General features: G+C 40.6%; 1 protein-coding gene and 1 pseudogene across 1 annotated transcript in view; both read right to left on the bottom strand.

The window, feature by feature from the left end:
- The window catches only part of GRIP1 (glutamate receptor interacting protein 1), a 684,764-nt gene that overhangs the window by 433,244 nt on the left and 223,983 nt on the right, over positions 1-27,537 (bottom strand). The window lies entirely within an intron of this gene.
- On the bottom strand, positions 21,522-22,531 carry LOC147579060 (large ribosomal subunit protein eL33 pseudogene; annotated as a pseudogene).

The following is a 27,537-nucleotide window of genomic DNA, read 5'->3' as shown; positions in this document are numbered from 1 at the left end:
TTGGGCTCCAGGTCAGGAATACATAAAATGTAGTCTAGAATTTCCTACAGAGACCTGTGCTATTTTATAAAGGTTTCTTGAACTTTAGCTGATATCCTTCCTTCCAGATTCACACTTCATGCGTTCTTCCTTCCATCTTTCCTTGGAACCAATGAATATCTCAATTTAAAAAAAAAAAAAAACTGTATCATCTGTTTATGGAAAAAATGTTTATTTTCCTTATAGGACTGCAGAATTTAGTAAGGAGGCAATGCACTGCAAACTGAGCTCTGGTAATAGAGCAAGCTGGGGCCAGGGGCAGTGAGTACTTTAACTGGTTGTAGTGAGTGCCTCAGAAGATGTTTAGACTGGAAATAAGGAGAAACAGATTCTATACAAGCCTTCTTTTATTTACTGCTTATCTGCTCTCAGGCAAACCCAGCATAAAAAGGGTATGATGGCAACGACCCCGTTTATACTGCAGGCATGCTGTGACAATCAAGTGCGACCACGTTAAGTGCATCAGTGACTATGTAACAGGTGGTTCCCAGGGGAAGACATTTGATGCCATCCAAGTTCATATCTCTGACCCACAATGATGATAGGCATGATGACAGGCATGATGAGAGGCACCAGCAACTTTCTGAGTTATTTCCGCCCCCTGCAGAATGGGGTTTGCTTTGATGTGTGTTCCTCCTGGTGGCTCTCTGGGTAAGTGCTTTCAGAGACACAGAGACGGAACTCAGTCAACTCGGCAGAATTTGACCCTGGAATTCCCAGTGTCACAAAGCCAGTTTCCTCCTGAAACCTGGCGTCAATTGGTACACAATGCAGCCAACTTTCCTGGAGGTTGCCACAAGCACTGGTGTGAAGGAAGCGTTCTTGAATTGGTCTAGGGTGGGGTAAAGGCTGTCTTTTTCACAGGGGTCCCTAGCTCCGAGGTAGGGTGTGCACTCCATGGCAGTCCATCTAGAATATTCAACTGTTGCCACCCTCTTTATTGTGGCACAAGAGTGGGGCTGTTTTCCTTTTCTTCTGAAGGTAGAAACATGTTGTCAAACATTCTTCCCTGGGCCCCAAGTGAGACCCACAAAATCTTCATCTTTTCTCCACTGTATGGGCTCTACCACATGGTCTGCCCTTCTCCAGGAAAAACAGGCCTTTCTCCTGTGTCCCTGGACACAAGCTGCTCCTGTCTCCCCTCCCATCCTTCTCCTCCTTTACCAGCGTTGTCCCCTAGTTCACTCGTAACCTGTAGATTTCTACCCTCCCTGATCCAAACCTGTACCTCTACAATCAAACTTAAACTGTGGCTTCTTTCCTGCCATCATTATCGCAATTTAAAAACCATCCTGAAGCTGGACACTGTGTGCAGCTGGGTAAAACAAGTCACATTGTTTTTCTATATCTTAGATTTGAAAAAATGCAAGCTCAAGAATCAGGAGTAGAGAGAAAAGCCTTAATAGTTGATAATAGACAAAATGTGTCAAGGGTTTACTGTATGCCAGGCATCAAAAAACAGTTTTAATCATTTTTATTTTATTTATTTATCATTTACTCCTCCATATAGGCCAATGAATTAGGTATTATTCTTATTAGCTGCATTCAACAAATGATTACACTGAGCCTCTGAGAGGTTATATCATACCTGCTACAGAGTCAGGCAGAGCCAGGATTCAAACCCTTACACTGCACTGCCATTGTGAAATAATTATGCGGTGGTCTTTTACTCTTTCCTGACAGTTTTGTATATGCATGAGGAAACAGCGACTCTGAATTATTACAGATACAAGATAAATCAAGAGAAGGCTTTATAATCCCAAGGGGAAAATGAAATTAAAGATCTTCCTTAGGATCAAGGAAAAACTAAGGTTTAGTTAAATAGCAATTAGTGATAGCCAAATTAGCAACCAATATTCTTTATATCTTGTTCTCCATTGTATTTGCCCCCCAAAAGTATTTGAGGCTTATAGCTGATTTATATCATTTTAGTAGAAGTGTGCAATTGGCTGCACTGTATGTATGGGTAAAAATAGCCCGTTATCTAAGCCTGCTACTACTATTAATAAGGAGTTAAGGCTCTCAAGGAAATAGCAAAATCACATGACTGTTTTACCATCCTGACGTGTCTCAGATCTCTGTATCCATCTAGGATATCATGAGTAAGTTTTTCTTATAGATAACAATGTCACACACAACTCAACCTTTCTAAGTGCTTGCAAGAGCCTAGGCCCAGAAGCCCCAAACCTCACTTCCTCCCAGAAGATGTCCATCTCCCCGAAGCCAGACCTCCTCAGCCTTCATTCACAGCCCTTTTATATAAGCCTGCTAGTAGTTAATAGGAGCTTTCAGGCAGTGACACAGTGGCAATCACATCAGTGTACTCTTCAATTCATCTTTTAAAGTAGGCCATAGCTCTTGGAATAGAAATGTCATTAGCAGGATCCCCACAACCACCCTCCCCCAGATTGATTTCACGAAATATGGAGAGAAAATACAGCAAGGAGAATATTTTTGTTTCTGCTCATGAATCTCTATTTATAAACACACATACCTTTTAATTTCTAAACAACGAAGTAACGAGAACCCTTTCATTAGAAGGATGAGAGACTGGCATTGATAAAAATGCCTCCATTAATAACATGGATTAATGGCCGGCAGCAATACTTGGGGTCCTCCCTCCCTTGTGTTTACATTTACAGACTTGAAATTAGTAGTATCATTAAGAGGCCTCATTTGCAGGCTGGCAGCAGGTTGCCCCACTAGAAGTATGAGTGATGATTAGTTCATCTGAAGAGGGGGATGTTTATTGCTCACAGTTGGGAAGCTCAACCGTCAAAACAGCATGCGGCTTTTGCAAAAAAAGAAAGGGTGCATTCGTGTTGCTTTTCTCTTCAAAGCCCATCTTCCAAACGGGGGTTATGGAGGAGGAAGTGTATGCTTTTATCCAAATGATCATTGCTGTCAAACAACCTAGTATAAAATAATTTCCACTGTGCACTGAATCATTGAGTCTGTCACTTCCATTTATTTCCCTAGAATCACTGCTCACGGCTTTTCTCTTTCCAAGAAAAGGTTAGTAATGTCTTTATTCTCTCACTCAAATTAATTTAACACATATTTACTGACTATTTACTATGAGCCACATCAGGCCACCAGGATACAAAGGTAAATTAGACATTGTCCTAATCTTTAAAATCTTACACTAGGTAAAAAGCTGAAAGTTCTTCCTTTAAGATCAGAAACACGACCATGATGCTCACTCTCAGCACTTTCATTCAATATATTATTAGAACAGCTAGCCACAGCAATCAGACAAGAAAAGAAAGAAAAGACATCTGAATTAGAAAAGAAGAAGAAAAGTTGTCACTATTTGCAGATGACATGATACTATAAACAGGAAACCTTAAAGACTCTACCAAAAACTATCAGAAGTAAAAATGAATTCAGTCAAGTTGCAGAATACAAATTAACATGCATAAATCTATTGAGTTTCTACATACTAATAATAATCCGCGAGAAAAGTAAATAGGAAAACAATTCCATTTATAATTGCAGCAAAAAGAAAAAAAAATACCTGGGAATAAATTTAACCAAGAAGGTGAAAGCCCTGTAGACTGAAAAGTATAGACACTAATGAAAGAAAATGGGAAAATGAATCTTGTTAAAATGTCCATACTACCCAAAGAAATCTACAGGTTCAAGACAATCCCTATCAAAATACCAATGGCACTTTTTATAGAACTAGAATAATCCTAAAATTTGTATGGAACCACAAAAGATCCCCAATAGCAAAAGCGATACTGAGAAAGAACAAAGCTGAAGGTATCATGCTCCCTTATTTCAAACCCCAGTACAAAGTATGGTAATCAAAACATATGGTACTGGCACAAAAACGGACACATAGATCAACAGAACAGAAGAGAGAGTCCAGAAATAAACCCACACTTGTACAGTCATTAATCTTCAACAAAGGAGGCAAGAACATACAATGGGGAAAAGACAGTCTCTTCAATAAGTGGTGCTGGGAAAACTGGACAATAACAAGCAAAAGAATGAAATGAGACCATACGCAAAAATGAATTCAAAACGGACTCAACACTTAAATGTAAGACCAGAAACCATGAAAGCCCTAGAAGAACACATGGGCAGGAAGCTCTTGGATATCATTCTTAGCAATATTTTTCTGGATCTGTCTTCTCAGGCAAGAGAAATAAAAGCAACTGAACAACTGGTGCACACAACACTAAAAAGTTTTTGCACTGTGAAGGAATCCATCAACAAAATGAAAAAGCAACCTACTGAATGGGAGAAAATATGTGCAAATGATATAACCAATAAGAGGTTAATATCCAACATATATAAAGAACTCACATAATACAATATCAAAAAAAAATCTAATTTAAAAATGGGCAGAGGACCTGAATAGACATTTTTCCAAAGAAGATATACAGATGACCAACAGATATATGAAAAGATGCTCATCATCATTAATCATGGACATAATGCAAATCAAACCATAATGAGGTATCACCTCACACCTGTCACAATGAATAGACTAAAAAGGACAAGAGATAACAACTGTCGGCAAGGATGTGGAGAAAAGAGAGCCCTTGTGCACTGTTAGGAGGAGTGAAAAATGGTGTACTCTATATAGTATGTCTGTCTATCTATCTACCTACCTATCTATACAATGGAATATTACTCAGCTATAAAAGGGGATGAGATTTTGCCATTTGAAGCAACGTGGATGGACCTAGAGTATATCATGCTGTGCAAAATAAGATAGTCACAGACAGACAAATAGCATGACTTCACTTATATGTGGAATCTGAAAAACAAAACAAACGAATAAAGAGAAACAGACTCACAGATACAGAAAACAATCTGGTGGCTGCCAGAGGGCAGAGGGAAGGGGGTTGGGGGAAAGGGGGAAATAGATGAAGGAGATTAAAAGGTACAAACTTCCAGTTATAAAAGAAATAAGACACAAGGATATAATGTGTGGCACAGGGAAAATAGTTAATATGCAATAACTTTGTGTGGTGACAGATGATAGATATATGTAGCATGGTGATCACTTCGTAATATACATAAATATTGAATCACTGTGTTGTACACCTGAAACTTAATATGTCAACCTTCAATTTAAAACATTCTTTTTAATTTTAAAATCTCACACTGGAGTAAGGGAGAGAGAGATTTAGAGAGGAGTTGCATTAACAAAGCTATCTAAAACATAGAGAGAAGGAACGAACAAGCAATTGATCACACTACTTGGGTGGGTCAAGCAAGGCTTCAGAAGGGAGATGTCTGAGCCAATCACCAATGTGCACCTGGTATACTTCCAGAAAAGAAATGCATTCCTGCTGCAGCAGCAGCAACCAGCACCAATGCCCAGAGATCTGCTGTGACTAGTTCAGTGCGGTATGTGTGCAGAAAAAATGAGGTGACGGTGGAGTAGTTGGCAAGGACAAAGCAATGGAAGGGCATATTAAAGAGTTAATATTCGATCTTGTAAGCAATGAATGGCCACAAACTGATTTGAGTTTTAGAAGACTCATCATGTTGCCATTAGAGAGTGGACGGGAACAAGGGTGGTAGGGTGATGGTTAGAAGCTTATTGTAAGTGTCCAGGAGAGGGGAGGTGAGGGTGTGAACCATGGCAGTAGCAGAGGGGTAAAGAAGAAAGGGCGAATGTTTAAGACTTAGAAACAGAATAAAAAGGAAAGCGTCAGGGATGAGCATCCAGTTTCAAGCTTGGGTTCTTTGAGAAAGGGGATATAGAATCCAGTAAGTTCGGAGAGAAAGGCAATGCGTTCATCCTCTCCGTAACAGCAATAGATGAGGTATAAGAAATATTCTTCTTCACCCCTTAATCTGTTACTGGGTACCATTTATGCTTCCATGTATTTTAAAGCACTAATTCTAAAAACCTTAAAAAATACTTCAAGTATTTCAGAGTGAGAAAGCTTAGTAGCAATAGGTAGAATCATTAACCGAGAGATGAGGTAGGAACATTAGAACTGCATTAATGAGGGGCGTGTGGGTGGCTCAGTTGGTTAAGTGTCCGACTTCAGCTCAAGTCAAGATCTCACTGACCTGAGACTGAGCTCTCAATGACCTGGGGCTGGGTTCGAGCCCTGTGTCAGGCTCTGTGCTGAAAACTCAGAGTCTGGAGCCTGTTTCAGATTCTGTGTCTCCCTCTCTCTCTCTGCCCCTTCCCTGCTCACACTCTGTCTCTCTCCCTTTCAAAAATAAATAAATATTTAAAAATTAAAAAAAAAAAAAAAAGGGAATTGCATTGATGAGATACGACTGTTTGCCTAGAGCGAACACAGGAGATGCAAAACTCTGATCAGACAAGAATCCTGCTAGAAGCAGAGGTGTGACACAGTTACTCATGCATGGGGACAAATCATCTTAGACATCATAAAGCCAAAGAATTTGATTAGGAATGTTTGGGATCAGTGGCTGGGTTAAAATAACAGAAAAGGGAAGCACAAGGACAGAATAATGTCACCTGATAAGGGGGCATGGAGTACTTTGGTTTGGATTGATAAAAATAAGTGAGCGAGTCAGGTGATTCTTTCTGGTTTGGTAATAGCAGTGATTGGGTAAATGAAAAAATAGAAGAGGTTAATACAGAAAGAGAGAGAGAGAGAGAAACCCACTAAATAAGAAAGGATGACAGAAGAGGCACAGGATAACAGAATTGTCAGAGTAAAATATTGGGGTCATAGATAAGGGCAACTTCCTATATATAAAGGCCAATTTTAAACTTAGCAGTGAATAAGACATTTTAAAGGGCAAATCAGAGTAGAGACAGAAACGATGAGCTGCCTCAGTCCGAATATTACAAGAACTCTACCACAGATGAGAGCATTTTATAGCAAAGAGCAGTGAAATCTAGACACTAAGTGCTGGCCAATGCAATAATGAGCGTTACTGTAAAATGATTATTGCTAAAAGAGAAAAGTAGACTAATTTGGACTTAATTCCCAATATTTGAGGTAAAAATACAAAAAGAAATACAGAGAAAAATGGAAAAAACTTGAATTTAATGAACAGAAAGAATCCTCTGATTTACTGCTGGTAAATAATGGACAAATGGAAATTGCCAAATCTAATTCTAGAGTCAGTCCCTAATGAACCTATTAAAAACCATTGTGGGCCAGTAATACAAGTACAGAGGCCCAGATGACTCTCTCCCATGTCACTTGTTTATGAAGTCAAACTGTAATAGACACAATTCTGTGGGATGAGAATTTTCAAAAGAGTTTAATTCTGCAAGCTAATTGCATGTAATATTCATGTGTGAGTTTGTTTTAAATATATATTTGCATACACACACGAATACCTCAGTCTATGCATATATGTATGAGACTATATGAAGACTCACAGCCCCAGAAAAAAACACCTGAAAAATTCAACTCTGTCAATTCAGTTTCAGCAGCTGTGTAGCATGAAAAGCGAAGAGCTGTATCCCCAAAGGGACAAGCCTGGGCTTCAAAGGCCAAAAAGAAAACAAGAATTCATGGCACAATGGATTCCTAAAGCAGTATAGATAGGTAAGTGACAGCTTACTTGGGAGAATGGGTATCCCACCTGGTGAGACCGGGAGGGGGACTTGGAGCTCACCTCAACAGGTGTTCATTTTGCACTTACTCTGTGCAAGGCTGTCTGCCAAGTGCATCGGGTTCATAGAGAGTCAGATGAACTCACATTCGTTGGTCCCCTGTACCAGTCTCCTGCCTTCCCCTATATTATCACCACTTATATTTGACGATGTGTTCAATAGATACTCTAGCTAGCAAATATAATCCATGAAGCTACAAATTCAATACGATTTAATCTAGGACCAAAATGGGAAATTACTTTGATTTAAATATTGGTATTTCCAGGCTTTGGTCCCACACTGCTGTTTTTTTTTTTGTTTGTTTGTTTTTAAATTTTTTTTTTCAACGTTTATTTATTTTTGGGACAGAGAGAGACAGAGCATGAACGGGGGAGGGGCAGAGAGAGAGGGAGACACAGAATCGGAAACAGGCTCCAGGCTCCGAGCCATCAGCCCAGAGCCCGACGCGGGGCTCGAACTCACGGACCGCGAGATCGTGACCTGGCTGAAGTCGGACGCTTAACCGACTGCGCCACCCAGGCGCCCCCACACTGCTGTTTTATAGTTTAGGCATACGAATTCTTTCCCAATCAAACCCATAAATGCCTCAATCTTTGGCAACCCCAAGCACAAGGTCAAAACAGCCCTTCAATGTGTAATTAAAGGAAAATCTCTATTACTTGGGAATTTAAAATATAATAATAATAATAATAATAGTGACAGTCATAATAACAGGCTCCTGGTATTGACTGTCAACTAAAACAACCTTGAGGGGCTTTTAATCTCATGCTATTATTTCAAGTATAAAGCAATAGGGATTATTCTTACCAAGAGACAATAACAAGCTACAAGTTTGGGGTGGTGGCTTTTAATCACTAATGAAATGGCAAAAACTTAACATTTTCCTAATGTTAATCTGCCAGGAAAATGACTAGAAAACAATGTCCGAGGCAGCTTTAAAAGCAGAATGTTTGTCCTAGACAAGAGCAGGGAAGGAACAAGATCATTAGACAACAACAGTGAGGGCTGCCTGTTAATGAGGCGTATGTAAAAATTTTCCTAGCTGATTGGCTGACATTTTTCTTGCCGATGATGCTAATATTCACCTTGCAAAGTGAAGTCATTTTACAACATCAAAACAGAGAATTAACTCTGAAACATCTAAGATTTTTCATACTACCGAACAATCTATCGTTTACTTCTTTCTTTTGTTTTACATTTATTTATTTTTGAGAGACAGAGAGAGACAGAGCACAAGTGGGGGAGGGGCAGAGATAGAAGGAGACACAGAATCCGAAGCAGGCTCCAGGCTCTGAGCTGTCAGCACAGAGCCCGATGTGGGGCTCAAACTCACAAACTGTGAGATCATGACCTGAGCCAAAGTCAGACGCTTAACCGACTGAGTCACCCAGGCGCCCCTGAACAATGTACTGTTTAAATGGAAACATACTGACCTATTATGTGTCAAACTTGATAGAACAAGAGTCCCGAAACCCTCTAACTGGTCCTTTGGGCTGCCTGAGAGGTATTACAGGGTAGAAGTTGTATCAGTTTCTGGTCCTCCAGTGCCTGATCAAAACCCTAATGTCAAATGTGAACAGACAAGCCCAATGAGTCTTTTAAAATTTTAACTGGCTGGTTGTTCAGTTACTTTTTTCTAACTAGCTAAAATACATATTTTTTAATCTTTTTAAAATTCGAATGAGTTGCCAGGTAAAATATAGGACGGCCATTTAAATTTTAATATCAGACAGCAATGAATATTTTTTTCAGTATATCTCAACACTGCATGGGATATACTTCCATTTAAAAAAGTATTTGCTGCTCTTCTGAAATTCAAGTTTAACTGAGCATCCTGTATTTTATTTGTAAAATCTGTTACAGATGAGCTTGCAATGATATAAGGGAAATCATCAGGGTAGGAGGCAAAAAGGAACCAAAACCAAAGATCTGAATGATTGACATATAGTAGATGTTTCCCATGTTTTTGTTCCTTCCTCCTTTCCTCTTTCCTATTTTTGCTCCTCTGCTAGGTGTTAAAGGAATACCAAGAGGTTTATTTTCCTGTCCTCAGTGAGCATCAACCAAAAGCAAAGTCATATAAGAAAATATGGCATATGCTCGTGCCAAAGAGGAAACTAGGAGCAACTTCCTACAGAAATAGAGAGCAAATCTAGTTACATGCGTGTTCTTTTTTAAAAATGTTATTTATTTTGAAAGAGAAACAAAGAAAAAGAGAGCACAAGCAGGGGAGGGGCAGAGAGAGAGAATCCCAAGCAAGCTCTGTGCTGTCAGTGGAGAGCCCAGTGTGGGGCTTGATCCCATGCACCATGAGATCATGACTTCAGCTGAAATCAAGAGCCAGACATTTGGGGCACCTGGGTGGCTCAGTCAGTTAAGTGTCCAACTTCGGCTCAGGTCATGATCTCATAGTTTGTGGGTTCTAGTCCCACATCGGGCTCTGTGCTGACAGCTCAGAGCCTGGAGCCTGCTTCAGATTCTGTGTCTCCCTCTCTCTCTGCCCCTCCCTTGCTCACACTCTGTCTCTCTCTCTCTCTCTCTCTCTCTCTCTCTCTCTCTCTCTCTCTCTGTCTCTCTCTCTCTCTCAAAAATAAACAAACATTAAAAAATTAAAAAAAAAAAAAAGAGCCAGACATTTAACAGACTGAGCCACCCAGGTACCCCAGGACCAAAATCTTCTATAATCTACATAGATTATTTTTTCCAAAGTAAGATCAGCAATGATTTCTCTAATGTTGTGCCTATGCTATGCCACTCCGAACATGGAGTTTAACTTCAAATGCTTTGATATTAGTCCACTTATTGTGAAGAGGCATATTTTAAACATTCTTTTCCTAAAATGAAAATACATGCACACTACAGAAAAAGAAACTTTAAATACATCTCACGCCCATTAGAATGGCTACTATATATTTGAAAAAAGAAGAAGAAGAACAAAGATAGCAACTGTTGTTTAGGATGCAGAGAAACTGGGATCCCTTTTGCACTGTTAATGGGAATGTACAATGATGCAGCCAGGATGGAAGACAATATGGCAGTTCCTCAAAAAAATTAAAAATAGAATTACCACATGATCCAGCAATTCCATTCTGGGCATATGTCCAAAATAATTGAAAACAGGATCTTCAAGAGATATCCCTACACTCATGTTCACAGCAGCATTGTTTATAATAGCCAAAAGATGGAAGCAACCTGTGTCCCCCAACAGATGAATGGATAAGCAAAATGCGGTACCTACATATAATGGAATATTACTTGGCCATGAAGTAAAGGAAATTCTGAGCTGTATTACAACATGGATGAACCCTGAGGATGTTATATTAAGTGAAATAAGCCAGTCACAAAAACCCAAATACCGGGCGATTCCACTTATATGAGGTACTGAGAGTAGTTAAATTATAGAGACAGAAAAGAGACTAGAGTCCATGGCGTGGACTAGAGGGGGAAGGTGGGGATGGACAGTTATTGTTTAATGGGTGTAGAATTTCAGTTTTGCAAGATGAAAAGAATTCTGGAGAGGGTTGCACAACAATGTGAATGTACTTAATACTACTAAACTGTATACCTGAAAAAGGTTCAGACAGCAAAATGTACATTTTGTATATTTTACCACAATCAAAAACAAATCCATGATAAAAATGTTTAAGGATAAATACAGGAATATTTCACGATATATTCTTTCTTGCATTAATTTTTAGGTTCCACTTCTCTCTTTTTAAAATCTCTTTTGAAAAGGATATAGCCTTTAAAAAGGATAAGTTCTGTCTCCCCAACATAACTCTAATTTCCACAGGATCATGGGCTGGATCCCATGATTTTGGGTACACAGCAGACTTATAATCATCTTTGGTAGTTAACTGAAATGAAATTAACATAATAATGTTTGGCTAATCTTCTTTTGAGCCTCAAACATTAATACTCTCTACATGAGCTGAGCATGATCAGCAGGCAAAGGAGAAACTCTATCCTGCAGGAACATCTATTCTAAAAGACAGAAAAGCCTGAACAAAAGGAACTCTATTTAATTCTCTTAATGAAGTACCCAGAGGACTACTGGCACTTCATAAACCCCCCACCTCCAAGGCCTTCAAGGGCTGAATGATTCAGTATCCAGATACTCTACACCTTTGTTCCTACTCCCCCCACCCCATACAAATCATCTGCTCTTGTTAAGCTGGACTATTCATTGTTCAAATTTGCAACACTGCTTCTGAACCTTTGTTCACACTATTTATTTCTCCTGCTTAGTATTCTTTTACCGCAGTCCAACAATGCCGACATCTCAGTCCCTGTAGGAAGAGATTCCTCATGAATAGCCTTTGGCGACTGCCATCTTTGCTGTTGGTGCTACCATCTGTAATTCTCACTTGCTGGGATTTTTTAAAAGTCTATTACGCATGTATTATCCTTTCTCAATGAGATCTAGTCACCAGTTCGAAACTGTGTATCTGCTTGTCTCCTTGACTTTTCCACTTGAACATCTCAAAGTTACCCCAATATCAAAATGCCCCAAACTGAACTCAAGACTATCCCACAATCAGAGCCTTTTCCAGTCTTGATGAATGGCCCCTACTACACAAGCCAGAAATCTATGACTCATCTTCATTGCCTTCTCTCCTCCCATCCTCCACATGCACCTATCTCAGAATTCTGTTAATGTTATCCCTTAAATATCTCTGCATTCACTAGCTTCTTGCTGCCTCTACCACTGACCTAGACTAGCACAAATGTAATGGGTTTGATTGTTATTTAGGAATGATAAGGCCAACAGATCAGAAGACAATGCCATTGAAAAGGCAGTTTATTCTACTCACAATTCCTAAGGGAGGAAGTGCGTGTCACAGCGGTGGGGGGGGGGGTGCATCCCCGGATTCACAGGGGTCTGTGAGGAGGCAGAGAGGCAGGGAGGAACTGTGGACAAGAATCTTTATTGAGGTCTTCATGGGAAGGAATGGGCAAGGCTGGGTAAACCAGTTTAGGATTGGCTGCTTTGAATAATTTCAGTGGGCTCTGGGAATAGGGGCTGTCCCTAGTTGTCTGCTATCTGGCCCTGGTTCGAGCAGGTGAATAGTGGCCCAGCCTGTGAAAGCCCAATAAAGGAGATGGTTGGTGATGAGGACTTAGTCAGCTATTCCAGAAGAGGAAATGACTGGCCTCCAGCCAAGGCCTCAAAACAGAGTCAAGACAGTATTTAAATAACTGTCTGACAAGCATCTCACCTGGGCTGGGTTTTTTTTTTTTCTTTCTTTCTTTCTTTTTTTTTTAAAACCATTCTTTTTTTTTTTTTTTAATGTTTATTCATTTTTTGAGAAAGAGATACAGCATGAGTGGGAGAGGGGCAAAGAGAGAGAGACACAGAATCCGAAGCAGGCTTCAGGCTCTGAGCTGTCAGCACAGAGCCCGGTGCGGGGCTCAAACCCAAAAATCATGAGATCATGATGTGAGCTGAAGTCAGACGTTCAACCCACTAGGCCAGCCAGGTGCCCCATCACCTGGGCTGTTTATTTCAGTAGCTTCATAATGGTCTCTGTCAGTCACGATCTTCTACCTGTAACTCCTTCTCTCTCTCTCCTAGAAGCCTTCAGTTTTCCTATTTCCTTAGAATAAAGACAGAATTTGCTAATATAGCTTCTGAACCCCTGAATACTCTGGTCCCTGTTTATTTCTCAGGTTCAGTTGCACTTTGCTTCCTGTAACTATATATTCATTCTTGTCTACTTGTATATACAATCTCTCATTTGTTCCACAAAAAGGTACTTCCTGCTGAGAATATATCAGTTGCAAGAATTCTGATGGACATCTTAAATTAAAACCATTTACAGGATTTATCTTTATTTGGCAAATTATGTAATGTTATTTAACTTTGATTAATCAGATGGTGCTATCCATTATACGTATTTATCTGCACCATTAATATAAACCCTGAAGTTAAAAGGGCTGAATTTATTTCCACATAAAGAGTAGCTTTCAGATAGACATCTTAAATCTGGTTGTTGAGTCTTCCAATGAAAATGTTCTATTCAGACAATCCTTGTTTCAGAGAACTTTATGAGCTAACATAGCCACAAATTTTGCTTTAGAATGTGCCCGACAATTCCATCAGACTCATAAACATCCTCAAGATCTAATGGTAACATGTTAAAAACTCATTTAGAAAATCATTTCAAGATGAAATTTTTCCTACCGCATTTAGATTGCAGAAATAGGATATGAGAATGTGTTTTAATTTCTCTTTCAATGATGCATTATCATCATTTTAAATAAAAAATGTTTTTGAGGTAGGAAGTAAGTTTATTTGATCCTCAGATTTGTCATAATTTCCCTGACTTGAATTTTTTTTTAAGTTTATTTCTTTTGAGAGAGAGAGTGTGTGTGTGTAAGCAAGCAGGGGAGGGGCAGAGAGAGAGGCGGAATCCCAAGCAGGCTCCACACTGTCAAGTGCTGAACCAACTGCGGGGCTCAAACTCCCCAACTGTGAGACCTGAGCAGAAATCAAGAGTTGGATGCTTAACTGACTGAGGTACCCAGGCACCACCCCCAACTTGAAACTGTTTCTTCGTTTTGTAGGTGGCGCATCAGACATAAGTGATTTGACCTCCCTCCTCTCTCTCCTAACATGAAGCTGTGTTCAGCTATTTCCCTAGAACTTACTGAGCACTTTCTATATGGCAGACACTACAGCAGGCCCTAAGGAGCAAACGGTAGACAGGACAGAAGATAGTCCTGTCACTGGGAAGCTCACAGTCCGAAGAAGTAACCAGCCATTAGGCAGTCATAACCCAGCATGTGACCTACCCTGTGGGAGATGAGTGTGGGGTACTACAAAAGCATGTAGGAAAAGGAATAACCTGAACCCACGGATCGCAGAACGCTTTCTGGAGGAAGCGGCATCTAAACTACAGCATAAAACAATCAGCCAGAGGGACATTCCAGTGAAATTTCAATTTAAATAGAAAGAGCGCTGACTGAAAGTCTAACTATACGCATTCTGGCTATACCCAATTCCTTCACTAACCTCTGTCATCCTGAGGAAGTCACCTCAACTTCCAAGGCCTCACCCCAAATCTATAAACTAGGGGATGGCACTTGATAAACTCCTTCCAGGTCAGGATTTTCGTTATCGGTGTCTGAGCCTTCCTAGTCTGGGTCTCCATTATCTCTTGTCTCTTGCCCGCCTAACTCCCCTCAACGCCAATCCATCCTGCACACTGTCACCAGATTTAGCTTCCTAAAGCACTGCTTTATGCCAGTTCTCTGCCTCCCGGGTATTATCCCTCAAGATAACATCTCATCTCACACCTCCGTTACCAGTCCCACCTTATCTCCCCAGGATGAGCCCTCCACCCTGAGCAGGTTACAATGCATACCGGATGCTGGGATCCCTCTTAGCTGCTCCTCCCTGCTAAAGAGCCCTCGGCCTCCTCTCTGCTCTGATCATTTCTTCTATGGCCCAGGAAGCTCGTATGGCCCAGGAAGCTCACTTTCTAGCCTTCTCTGTGAAACCTCCCCAGGTCACTCCAGCCTTCCCTGTCTCCTCTCTCTCTGAACATTTACCACGCCACTTATCTGAAATCCCCTTTTAATTACCCAACACTGCAATCTGTGTTATTTTTATTTACCTAATGATACTGTGAAATTTTTTAGCTCTTAAATCCTTTTATTTAACTCCCCTCCTTACCTCCTTCCGTGGTAGTATTAAGCCCATACTACGTACTGAATTGAATAAAAAAAAAAAAAAAAAAGAGAGAGACATAGATTTTTACCTACTTCCCAAAAGGCACGTGTGCTAGTCCTAGAATAAGAAAGAAAACATTCCTACCTCTTCGGTCTACCTCTCTCATTCCTTTCCAAGGACCAGACATCGTTCAGCTAGGAGACACAGCCCAGTGGAAAAAGCACTGGACTGGAAGCCCAGAATTCCAAGCTCAGTTTGTGGCTCAGCTGGTCTCCCGCTGGCTAACTCTAACCTCATTTTTCAGTCTCTCTGTGCCACAGTTTTCTCACCTACAAAATGGAGGAGATTGGTCCAGATAGTATTTAAAGTCCCTTTTCAGTCTCAGATTTGTGGGGACACACAGATAAGCAGAGGGGTACCTGGTTACACGGGGAGGCACTCCTCAATGTAAGGGAGTCTGAGACAAGAGAGGAGATGAATTAGATTACAGATTCAATTAAAAAAAAAAGCGCGTAAAACCGTTGTGCGGGTGAGGCAACAGCCTATCGTCTGAACACTTCATCTCTAGGGAGACAGCGCACAACACCAGTCAACCATCAAGCAATTCAAACTTTCCTTCTTTCTTAGAGCCTTACAAACACAGATCTGGGGTCTTGAGGTGGCTGGACACTTTTCAAGCCCTTGGAACGGCTCTATCAAATGATGAAACTGTATTATAAGACTTAGGGAACCATCACCCGACTGTATTTGCAGAGTGCAAAGGTTTTATTTTGTTTTGGTTGTTGTTCTCGTTTGCTCGTGTTTTAATGCCTCGTGAGAATGGATTTCAAACTTTCTATCTTGGAATCATTGATCTGGATGCAACATTAGCCTGGAGCAGGAAAGGGACGCAATAAAAACGAACCCAACATTTCAGGGACATCTCAGGAACACCTGGACATGCCTCATGGATGCCTAAGACATCAGTGATACTCCCACAAGAGTTACCTGCATGGAGGTAACAGGCAAAGAAATTCAGGGCACATTTTCTCAAAAGTACTTATTTCTGTTACAAAAATTATATAGATATATTTGTTTATTATTTTCAGATAGGTAGCACCCAGCATGTAACCAAATACATTCCTTCCTTCCCCCTCTTCCTTCCTTTTCTTCCTCTATTTTTGTTTAGCACTCTTTTTATTAATGAGGAAAGGGAAATGTGACCTCTCTCTTGGAGATGTCTCTCCTTTTAGACTTACTGGCTTTTTAATTCCTCTCTCTGGCTTATTTAATATCTCTGAGCCTTGATTTATTCAGCAATTAATAATGTAGGCAAGGTATCTTAGCAGGATAGGATCTTTTATTGATTTATTTATTCATACTGACCTCATTCCAAAAGCAATTTAAAGAGAATACTTGGCAAATAGTAGGTGCTGAATAAATGTTAGTTTTCTTCTCTTTTCTCTATTTAAATTACCCCTGGTTTTCTTGAGAGGGAAGGATTAACTGAAAATCAAGAGGAGTTTAGGAATAGAGGCTATGGACGTAAAATATTAGTAAGTGATAATGACCAATCTTTTTTAAAAAGCTTCCATCTGAAGAATGACACTCTTTCACAAGACACAGGACATCTAGAAGTGAAACAGGAGGCTATCCAAGGAAAGCAGGGACAAAGGCAAGCGTCTGTCTACAATAAAAGAAGTTATAGGCGGGAGGATGTTTTTGTGACTAGAGCAGGTGTTCCTCTGAGAGCTCAGCAGCCCAAAGCCAAAATACAGGGTTTTATTATAATTACATTTGAAATTTATACAGCCTTTGTACACTGAAAACACCAACCAACTCTTCATCATGCCGGCTTCACAGCCGTCCTGAAAGATTTTACCAGCTGGGCTTTTCCAGAAGTGACTATGATGCACTGGAAATCAAGTGACTATGAAGCTGAAGTTGGTATGCTGGGTAAAGCATACCAACTTCACCTCTCTGGACTCGGTTTCTCTATCTATAATATGGGCTAGCTGAAATCCCCTTCCAGTTCTAAAATCCCACAATTCTATCTTCCCAGCCATGGAAAGTGGGTAACTTCACCAAACCTCCCATAGTACCCAGCTGAGCAAGGTGTGGTATCCTCCCCGCTTTGTTCTCTGAATTTTATGTCTCCTTATAAAGTTTTTCACATTAAACAAGCAAAGTGTTAAAAGGCTGAGCATTCTTTCTCCAATCCCTAATCATTTGCAATTTTAGGTTCGCTCTATCATTACAGATACATACATTCATAATCGTAAAACTTTATCAAAAACCTACCTAGCATGCCAGTTCACATCATTAACAATTCTGACTTTGCCACGATTAGTATTCCTTTTCCTCATCACGTCATCATGAATTAAAGTCATAATCTATAAATAGAGGGTGTACAATTTCAAATAAAAACTCAATTGCACTTAAAGTCTTCTGTAAATAGAGCCAGTAAATTCAGGAGAGAAGGACTGGGTCAAGACTGTGAAAAGGGCTGTCGGTGCAGACACAAATTCATTCTCCCATTTTTGGACACCTTCCTGTACCTACTTTAGTCATGAAAGTTATATCTTACATTAGCCATGCCAGGGAATTTCTCTTTCAAAAGTGATTTGATGCCTTCCCCAAATTGCATATGATTTGCCTTAAATCAGTAAGATTTACCCACTGTGATAAGTTAGCAGTCCTCCCCGGCAGGTAAATTGAGGTCAAATAAACAGAAACGTGGGGTGCCTGGGTAGCTCAGTTGTTTAAGTGTCCAACCTTGACCTCAACTCAGGTCATGATCTCATGGTTCACAGGATCAAGCCCCACATTGGGCCTTTTGCACTGACAGCACGGAGCCTGCTTTGGATTCTCTCTCTCCCTCACCCTCTGCCCCTTCCCTGCTTGCTTGCTCTCTTTCTCTCTCTCAAAATAAATAAATAAACTTAAAATAAAAAAGAAATGTCACTTAGAATGAGATCACAGCAGAAAATCACCTCTTAGTACCCCCTGAGTTCAGTTTTGATTTTTAATCAGCCCAAACAATAAACAAAAAATGCTTATACATACAGATAAACATAACATAGTACACATGTAGTATCGTATCTTTTAAAATAAACTTAGGGGCGCCTGGGTGGCTTGGCCGGTTAAGCGTCCGACTTCGGCTCAGGTCATGATCTCACGGTCCGTGAGATCGAGCCCCGCGTCGGGCTCTGGGCTGACAGCTCAGAGCCTGGAGCCTATTTCAGATTCTGTGTCTCCCTCTCTCTCTGCCCCTCCCCTGTTCATGCTCTGTCTCTCTCTGTCTCAGAAATAAATAAACGTTAAAAAAAATTTTTTTTAATAAAATAAACTTAGATTTTTTTCAAATCAGTATAAATTTATATAAATTTTATGAATGTATATTTTGATAAATAAAATGTATCTTCCAAATACCAATTAAATAGAGATATCAGCTCTAATGATTTTGAAACGTTTACTTGCTACATTATTAATGGGAAATCTGGGCCAATTCCCATGTATTTCAACTAATGCCAAAAGATATAAAATGATTCCATTTATAATTCAAAGCCTGGAGTCACTGCAAGTGAAACAGTTTTACTGTTAAATATTGCAAATCATTAGTGCTATCAGCATATATGTCTTTGGAGAATAGCCTCATATCCTAACACAGACGAACCTCCATTTATTGCAAGCCATGCCACACTAGCAGAACGCATCTTAGCCCTCCAAGGATACTACCCTCCTTGTTAAAGTTTCCCTTGATAAGTATGAAAAGTAACAGACAACTAAGACGCTATTAGCTTAGAGTTCATGTCTCAAGGATCAAACGTGGGGGGCTTTTTCTTCTGATTTGGAGAAATCTCAAAGTAACCATGAAAGAGTTCTTTATATGAATACCAGGAAAGGAGATTTTAAATTTTTTTATGTTTTCTTCATTTATTTTTGAGAGAGAGAGAGAGAGAGACAGTGCAAGCAGGGGAGGGACAGAGAGAGAGGGAGACACAGAATCTGAAGACAGGCTCCAGGCTCTGAGCTAGCTGTCAGCACAGAACCCGACACGGGGCTCGAACTCACGAACTGTGAGATCACGACCTGAGCCAAAGTTGGAGGCTTAACCAACTGAGCCACCCAGGCGCCCCTGGAAAAGAACATTTTAAATCTTACAGGTTGCTGTGGAGCTCGTGTACATTGAAGATACTCAAATACTTCAGTAAATATCCCCATATCTTTCTGATGGAGGCAAGTTGTGATTTGTTCCGTTTTGTTTTGTTTTTTCCTTAACACTTTATCATTACCTGTCAGCAGCCAGTGATGCATTTGATATTTGGCTTCATTCCTAGACCACACATAGAAGCCGTCCCCAAAATGAATTATCGAGTAACTGGCAGTGCGAACTGTTTGAGCTTCAATTTTGAAATTTATCTTTTTTTTCCTTTTTTCCTCCTTACATAATCAAGAGCTCAAGTATCTGGGGAAGCCATTTTAACAACTCTGCTCTTAAGTAATAATTAAAGCTGCTGCCACACAGAGGTTTTATGTCTTTATAAATGTCAGTCCAATTCTAACAAATCCGAGTTTCTTTCAGCAGCTCTAACACCACATCTTGGAAGAAATAAACTTCTGAAACGTCTTTTTGCCATCCAGACATTTATAAATCACGGGCCAAAGCTAAGACCGAAGTGCGTACCTTTCCCTGATACCTGAGCCTACAGTGACCGGCGGGCATTCTAGCAGTAGAACTCTGCCCGAATCACTGATGCTGACGGCAGACAAGATGCTGAAAAGACGGAAGTATCTGCAGTTTGATTACCTTAATTCTGTAAGAATATAATTTGAGAATTCATGAATATGATTGGTTCCTGTCATTAGAGGGTTTAAGTTTATTTATTTTGAGAGAGAGAGAGAGAGTGCGAGTGTGCGTCAGTAGGGCAGGGGCAGAGAGGGAGAGAAGAATCCAGAGCAGGCTCCTCACTGCCAGCATGGAGCCTGACGTGGGGTTCAAACTCATGGACCGTGAGATCATGACCTGAGTGGAAACCAAGAGTCGGACACCTAACCGACCGAGCAACCCAGGTGATCCTAGAGTGGTTTTTTTGTTGTTGTTGTTTTTTAATACACTTACAAATGTATCTCTTTTTTTCTAAATAGACACTAAAAATAAGTTATTTGGGGGGTTCACAAAATCACTAAAATATGTCTTGCTCTGCTAGGAATAATAATAATGGGTCTTTTGGGGTTGACAGGCATGGGGGACAAATAAGGTGAGACAGAACCCAGGAAACAGAGATTTCTTGAGCACTTGCTGTAGGTCAGATGCTGTACCTTGGGAATATAAATATAAATAAGACACAAGTTGCACCCTTCATGTACCATCTTGTGAGGGAACAGATAAGCAGATCGTATTGAAATGAGAAAGTGTCACAAGATAAACAGCACAGAAGAGAGACACTCATTCTGGACAGGTGGGGCAAGGGGTGGCCAGGAAAGACCTCCTAGGGAGGAAAGGAAGTGCATGACACAACAAGCAAAACCATAATGGTCAGAAGAAAGCAGAGAAGTTTAGGGTGACTGGTCATAACATGTGGAGATGAGAATGATGGGAAATGGGTTTGGAAACAAGCCAGTTCATGGGGGAGGGGGGGGAGCCTTGAATGACTCAGCAGGGAGCCTTGATCCTGGGAGCACTGGGAACCACTGATAAATTTGAAACAGACAAATTCAGATTAACGTTTTATACTGGTTATTCTCGGAGTGACGTGAAGGAGGGCTTTGGGGGAACCAGCATTTAGGAAGCAGCTATGCCCCACCAGGTTCTTTACTTTTAGTATCACTGACTCCTCACAAGAATCCTAGACATCATTACCTCCATTTCACAGCTGAGGACGGGAGACCAAGAGAAGTTAAATGCTTTGGCAAGATCACGCAGGAGGTAAGTGGTAAGACTGGAATTAAAATGCTGCCCGATACGCAATCCCCAGTTTCCCCAACAACATCAACATGTTGCACAAAATACAAAAGGAAACAGGAACAATCTAGGTGCAGCCTAAGCATAAATACATGGGTACTGTTACAAGTTAAAACAGAAGTTATAGTGTTGATGCGAGAGGGGAGTCTATGAAATGAGCCGCGGGACAGGAACATTACTATCCATACTACCCAATAAGGCAGATAACGGACAAACTCCCAAATGCTTTCACTATGGACTTCGTTTCCCATGATCCTCCCTCCCTCCCTCCCTTCCTTCCTTCCTTTCAAATCTACACCTTTATTTATTTACTTTTCAGTTAGTTTAAACCCCTGAGGGATACAGCATCACACGGATTCTGCGTCCAATGGCTTTAGCAGGAAGGTTGCTTTGGAATTTGTTTGGCATGAACCATGCCACTGTTTCCATGAGCACAAGTTACTTTTTCCCAGAGTACTCTGGTTTTGTTCGGTTTGCCACCAGGAGTCACTGTGTTGTTCTTTGCTTTATACATATGAGCACATCTTTTGCCTAGATAGAATTCAGTTTCATCTTGAGCATAAACTCCTTCAATTTTAAAAAGAGCTGTGTGCTCCCTCTGGCTCCAGAGACCCTGCTTATAGCCAGCAAAAATGGCTCCGGACCACACCTTCCCAGACATCTTTGTCATTTTAGGAGTCCTGTTCCTAGTAGGCCCCACTTATTTGGACCCAAAGTTCAGCAGCAGCAGCTCCCCTCCCCCATGGCACTTTATTCTGAGAAATTACTTATTCTTAAAACACAGTGTCAACCTTTGTCAACATCATCCCTATTTGAAGTGATGTCTTCTGTCTATTCTTCCTCTCCCATCTGCTTTTTTTTTTGGGGGGGAGGGAGGGGGTGTTGAGGGCAGAAGGGGGATCTGGGGAGAAACTACATTGGCAACAAATATCCCAAACTATGTTACTACATCATTAAGGCTGAGTCGGAGACATTAGGTTTTACCAGCTCCTACTGCACACGTAAGATGCGTTATTAACTGGTCAGGTGTCACAAGTCACTTTCAAGTCATCTCTAGCTTCTGGAAATGAAACTGCTCTCTAAGCAAACTGATTTAAAAACACATCCTTAGGAGTGTTAGTTACATCTGGAATCAGGCAGGGAGCAAACACACATCTCTGCATTGTTTGTTTGTTCTGTGCCTGTGTTGACACTTCGGGGATTCAATATCCCCACTTTATAGGTGAGAAAACTAAGGGTCATGAAGAGAAATGAGAACTGCACTCCCATGGCGTTTGTGAATGTCAGACTTGGGGTCTTTGAATCCAAGTCTGTTGACTCATATCATTTACTACTTTAACTTCATGCTTCAGAAAGAAAAATTAATAATATATTTTCAAAGGTCAATGCACTTAGAGAAACCAGCAGGAAATTAGAGGAAGAAGCAATCACTGTCACATACTTCTAAAAGAATATTCTAGATTATATTCCAAAACCAGAAGAAAGGAAGCCTGTTGTTCTCATTTTCCCAATACTAACTATAAATACATAAATAACACAGTGTGGGGAAGACATGGGCAGAACTATCTAGAATCTGCTACAGAGTGGGTCCTGGGGAACACTAGCTCCATAAAACCCTCCTTTGTTGTTCCAATAGTCTGAGAAACACTAAATATTTTATTCTCTTCATGCAGATTCTTGATGTACTCTGGCACAAAAGGGTAGGTTTTGCAATGTAAAGGAGGCTGTTTAACTTTATTTAACTCAGAGTATCTCAAAATAATGAAAGTGAAACAACACCATGTTTGAATCTCAGTGATTGGAGGTATCAGCAAGTTTTAAAACATTGCTAGATTCAACTCCATCAGAATACTTAAGCCACAGGCCACAAACAAAGCTTAAGCCAAAAGCCACAAACAAAGGTTTCATATGATTTCCATTTAATATCATTTTCCACCTAAAAATAACAATGCCTGCTTACTATGCGCTAGGTGTTCTGCTAGGCCAGTGGTCACAAGGCAGCTGAAACCAGCATGTCAATCACAAGGAACCTGTCTGGTAAGTAGCAGCTTCAAGTGTGGCATTCAGAAGTACTAGGGAGCTAGGCCTAGTCTCCAAGAGAGAGAGAAAGTGCCATGATTGATTTGCAGGATCTGTCACAGACGCGGGAACTGAAGACTGAAGGCACACGTACCTCACATTTTTCATACATGAACTAGGCACTGAAGACACATAAATGAATGAAATGTGGTTCCTGATTTCAAGGGGCTCATCTGGGGGTGGGAGGAGGGCGAGGCTCATATAATTTCAACATCGTGAGACAAGAGCAAAAATAGGAGGCCCTAACAGAAAGAGGAGACAAACAGTGATCAGAGGAGCTAGCTTCAAAGATCAGAGGGTACTCGACCGGAGTCTTGAAGGACACGCCCGAGTTCATCACGTGTGCAGAGAGGTGGCATTACAGGTTAATAGCACAGCATGCTCAGGGGGCTGTCACTAACAAAGCTTGGCTGGAGCAGGGAAGTATGGAAAAGACACTTATCACCTTTTCTTGGATTATATTTTCCAGGGCAACCCTCCCAACAATCTTCATTATGTTTTTTGTTTGTTTAAGTACCATTTCAGTACCATTTAGTTATTTACATTGGAAAAGGAATGCATGTTCTGTTTAATTGAATAATATGGCTAGTAGAGGATTACTATATACACGAGAGATCATTTTGATTCTAATTTTCACAATGGCCCGTGTGCTACTCTTGACTAAAACAAAGGCCAACACATTTTATAATACAGATAGCATTCGTATTGCTTCTTTGTGATAATTTGCTAGCACCCCATGACACATTACGTTAACTCTGAGCTTTGTATGTTTAAGAAATTAAGGTAAATATGAATTGACTTCATGACATACTCCAGAACTAGTCTTAAAAATATAAGCATAAAAAAGGGGTGCGTGGGTGGCTCAGTCGGTTAAGCGTCCGACTTCGGCTCAGGTCATGATCTCAGGGTTCGTGAGTTTGAGTCCCCACATCGGGCTCTGTGCTGGCTGCTTGGAGCCTGGAGCCCGCTTCAGATTCTGTGACTCTCTCTCTCTCTGCCCCTCCCCCACTCACGTTCTGTCTCTCAAAAATGAATAAATGTTAAAAAATATACATGTATGCATAAAATACTCTTAAAAATCCCTCAAGTTCATTTGTTTTCTTTGGTATGTTTTTCCTCTTTTGCATATCGTAACTACTATAGCTTATTAGGTAACAATGTCTACTGTTTTTCCAGACAACACTTCATTGTCTTATGGAGACAGGTGAGGGCAAAATGACATGGTCAAGAGGCCGCTTTAGAAAAGTGGAGACAGTAACCAGACAAAATTCTTAGCAGGCTTCTCTCAGAGATGCCGTCACCTCACCTTTCTCCTTTTTACATTTAAAATAAAATACTCTACTCCAAGAAGACACGGAGTCGAAGCAAGATTGAGAATGAAACATGAGCTAGTGGCGTGGATGAGCATTTGAGGGCGGTTCCAATGAAATGGAGGAAAAGCTCACCCTTGGACAAAAAGATAGCATTAAGCCAGCGTCTTTTTTGTTGTTGGTCATATAGAAATGTTGGCATATCAAAGTTATTCTTTTAAAGAATGAGGCAACGGTGCTCCTTGACAAATCATCACTATAGCCATCATGGCTGACCATTTTGACCTAGTCGCTACTCCCTGTGAATTTGTACACGCGCTTTTTCCCCCTAACAACTTCTACAACATCCCACGCCGCTTTGTTTTTGGGAATATGAGCCATATTTGGAATATGCATTCACCACTGTTAGCCAAAGATAGAAGCAAAACCATTTTTGACTCTAGGGTACTAAATGCTACAAATTGCCTGGAAATAACAAGATGGGGCTTAAAAGTTCAGGCTAAATATTCCCAGCACTTTCTGAAAAATACCAATATTAGCCATCAAAGGCCTGTAGGGCAGTTAGTTCCTTTAGCATCATTTCTTGACCCGTAGGTTCTTCACAAGAGGCAGGTGTTATTTTTGCCAACTATGTATGTATGTTTCTAAACCGTGATTCAAATTTAATATTCAGTTTTGCTTACAGGTGGATATAATATGTGAAATAATAAATGATAATACAAAAGGATAAAAGGCCCTGAAGGAAATAATTTTCTCAGACTCAACCACAATCCTCCCACATACAGTGACAAAAAATAGATATAATTTCCTTATCTTATTGAGATGTCTAATTCCATTCTCTGTGGGAGACTCATCAATGAACTTAGATAAAACAGCCAGGCTCATATAAGTGTAGGTAATTAAAACCATATTAATCCCTGAGAATTGTTTTGAAGAGATGAGTGTCAGTCTGGGGCAATTCCTAAAAACCGTGCTCTGTGGCCTCTGCAGGGCTCAGTGTTACCACCATCCGGACGACTGCTGACTTACAAGCAGTACCTGACTGGTTGTGGGAGAGAATACCCAGATTCTTACTTCTCCTGAGCTCAGCAAATATAATCCCATTCTGTTACAAATTCTCCATCTAAAAGTCCCCTAGGGCCGCCCATCTGCAGTCAGCCCCTTCCTCCTCCTGATGGCAGGGCTGCATTGGATCTCCAGACGTCCCGATAGAAGAACTGAGATGACCCACATGCAAGGTATTAGGTGACCACCGCTCATTGGGGAAATCACTCTTAAGTGCTTAACTTATAAACTTTCCAAAATTACCTTTTAATGCAAGGTCCTCAGATCCTTGGTCTGGAAAGCAACACCTTCCTTTGTTATCTATAACAGGGATTACACAGATAGCTCATTTACTGAAAAAGCCTGGGCTTCTAAGATATAGTTTATTGAAAAAGCTTGGGCTTTGGAGCCTGAAAGAGCTGGGTTTAAGTGTTAGCTCATCGTTGACTAGCTGTTGAATGACTTTTCATAGTTACCTCTTCCAGGACAGCAATTTCCATCTCTCAGAGTTGTTATAAAGATTAAGTGTGAGGGGCACCTGGGTGGTTCAGCTGGTGAAGCACCCGACTCTTGATTTCAGCTCCGGTCATGATCTCACGATGCATGACTTCGAGCTCTGCATTGACAGGGTGGAGCCTGCTTGGGATTCTCTCTCTGCCCCTCCCCCGCTTGTACACGCTCTCTTTCCCCCTCCCTCCCTCTTTCTCTCTCTCAAAAGTGAATGAATAAACTTAACCAAAACAAAAGATTAAATGTGAACCTCAGCCCAACGCCTACCAAACACACACTTGCAACTAGGACATACCTGTTAGCACCTACATTGCTGTATTGGCTTCGTTGTTACGGTTATTTGTTTAACATGCCGCTTATCCCCTGATGGCCAGTATCCTGACTTGGCCATCTCTGCAACCCAAGCCCAGGATGACTGCTTGACACATTGTAGGCTCTCAACATCTGCTGTACATTCAAAGAGGAAGCACTTATTTTTTTTTTATATGAAATGTATTGTCAAATTGGTTTCCATACAACACCCAGTGCTCATCCCCCAAAATGCCCTCTTCAATACCCATCACCCACCCTCCCCTCCCTTCCACCCCCCCCATCAACCCTGAGCTAAGAGGAAGCACTTAATAGTCAATGTTTCTCAAACTTTGATGTGCATATGATTCATCTGGGAATCTTGTTAAAAAACAATTCAGATTCATTACATCTAGGGTAAGCCCTAAGACACTGCATTTCTGACAAGCACCCAAGTAGGCCCATGCTTCTAGGACACACTGAGAGTAATGGGTGCTAGTTTCCTTTTGTTTCCTTCCTTTTTGGCCACAATACTCCATGAAGTGAGCTGTTGGTGAGCAACTCTTTGAGGGCTGTTACCCTTAGCCCAACCACATCCCTTCCTCAAATCAAACACAGGGCAGGGGCACCCAGGATGATATTAGTATGGGGATTATTTGCTGATGTATCTCTACCCTATTGGCACAAGCTTTTAAGTGAACTCTAATGTTAATAATCAGAAAGATTAAAAGCTCCATAAGGAACAATGAACAGTTTTATTTTATTTGTATCACGAAATACTACATAATAATGTGCCAGTACAAGACACAAATTTACAAATCGCAGACACTTGTGATTCAAAAACGTGTCATACTGTCTACTGTAATGTTAACAGAATGCGTGTTTATAAATATAGATATGGTAGAAATGCATACAGCCACATTTACAAAAAAAAAAAAAGCTGTCATCTAGTTACTTCACAGTGCCATCTGCTGGACAGCTGCTAAACAGCAGAAAAATGCAGGAAACCCGTTGGGAATAATAACATGAAATTTTTTTGCAGTTTTTCAAAAAGATTTATGCAAACTAA

Source organism: Puma concolor, chromosome B4, assembly GCF_028749965.1.
Source record: "Puma concolor isolate L17-30 chromosome B4, mPumCon1.1.hap2, whole genome shotgun sequence".
NCBI lineage: Eukaryota > Metazoa > Chordata > Mammalia > Carnivora > Felidae > Puma > Puma concolor.
Note: the sequence above shows the minus strand (reverse complement) of the source record. Positions and strands in the feature narration are given on the sequence as shown.